At 28.8% G+C, this 320-nt stretch overlaps 1 protein-coding gene across 1 annotated transcript in view; it reads right to left on the bottom strand.

Annotated features, from left to right (window-relative positions):
• Positions 1-320, bottom strand: part of LOC119590611 (uncharacterized protein KIAA0513-like) — a gene marked incomplete in the record, with an annotated part of 32,212 nt that overhangs the window by 14,126 nt on the left and 17,766 nt on the right.

Below are 320 nucleotides of genomic sequence, written 5' to 3' on the forward strand. Positions count from 1 at the left end.
ACTGTAAAATTGTTGTGAGCATTTTCTAACACTGATTGATGGGATATTGACATACTCAGGAAATAAACTCAGGGAAGTCAATAACACAGATATGATATAGATACTTAATGAAGAAAGAAAAACAGCATATACAAGAAACACCAACTAATTTTCCTATTTCACAAGAAGCCTACAGATAATATCCTCTACATCACTGATAGGTAGTATATTTCACATCTGTTTGTTTAGATTAGTAGATCAATATTAAAATCCTAATTTTTATTTCATTGAAAATGAATTTAGTAGAAAGAATCATAACATAAAATTCTGCCAAACCTTAC

This window comes from Penaeus monodon, chromosome 27 (assembly GCF_015228065.2).
Source record: "Penaeus monodon isolate SGIC_2016 chromosome 27, NSTDA_Pmon_1, whole genome shotgun sequence".
NCBI classification, from domain to species: Eukaryota; Metazoa; Arthropoda; class Malacostraca; order Decapoda; family Penaeidae; genus Penaeus; species Penaeus monodon.